Source organism: Nematolebias whitei, chromosome 14, assembly GCF_014905685.2.
Source record: "Nematolebias whitei isolate Nwh7 chromosome 14, NemWhi1, whole genome shotgun sequence".
In the NCBI taxonomy this organism is placed as follows: domain Eukaryota; kingdom Metazoa; phylum Chordata; class Actinopteri; order Cyprinodontiformes; family Rivulidae; genus Nematolebias; species Nematolebias whitei.
In genome coordinates this window covers 41,047,419-41,048,539 of record NC_056511.1, presented here as the reverse complement: position 1 = coordinate 41,048,539, position 1,121 = coordinate 41,047,419, and positions in this window count along the sequence as shown.

Sequence of the window (1,121 nt, the reverse complement as noted above, 5' to 3'; positions counted from 1 at the left end):
AAATCTAGTTTTATTTAAAATGAACCCACTGGCGGGCCGAACTGAATTCATCCGTGGGCCTGATTTGGCCCCTGGGCTACCAGTTGAATAGCCCTGGTCCAGGGTATGTCTTGTGTGGGATTTCTCCTTCTGCCTGGCTCCTGAGTTAGCATCCTTATCTCCTTATTTATTGTTTCTGTCTCAAGTTTGATTGGCTAATACCCCCACAACTTTAGAAAATTATATAAAAACACTAAATCATCCACCTCAGTTGAGACTTTTAGGTGAGTAGGTAAAGTTTATTTATATACGTGCAGCACCTTTCACAGATAAAAAAATTGCCAAGTGCTTCACAACAAAATACATTAAATAAAAATACATTGACTTAAAAGATGTAAGGTCATAGATGTAAAAACTAATAGAAAGCCTTCTAACTCATAGCTTGTCTGAACAAAACCATCCGTCCATCCATCCATCCATCCATCCATCCATCCGTCCATCCATCCATCCATCCGTCCATCCATCCGTCCATCCATCCATCCATCTTTCGCTTGTTCCAAAGTCAGGTCTCGGGGTCAGCATCTTGAGCAGGTAGCCCCAGACATCTCTCTCCACAGCCACCTCTTCCAGCTCTTCTGGGAGGACTCCAAGGTGTTCCCAGACCAACTGAGAGACATCTCTCCAGGGTCTCCTCCCAGTCGGACATGCCCAAAGCACCTCCCTAGGGAGGCGCCCAGGGAGCATCCTTACTCTCCATGTGGAGGAGCAGCAGTTCTACTCTGAGTCTCTCCTGATAACTGAACTTCTCACTCTATTTCTAAAGGAGAGTCCAGCTGCACTGAGGAGGAAACTCATTTCAACCGCCTGTATCCATGATCTCATTCTTTCAGTCACTACTCAGAGCTCGTGACCATAGGTGAGGGGAGGAACATAGACTGACACTAAAGATAAGACAAGAGATAGAACTTTATTGATCCTGCAGGAAATTGTTGAAACACTAAATCTTAATCAATTTAATCTCTCCAGTTCATTTTCAAACAATAGCTTCATATTTCTACAAATGTTAGACTTCATACTGTTTATCCAAACATGGTAATTTTTTCTTCTTTCACCCGGTCTACGTTTCATTGCTGTAAGACTTG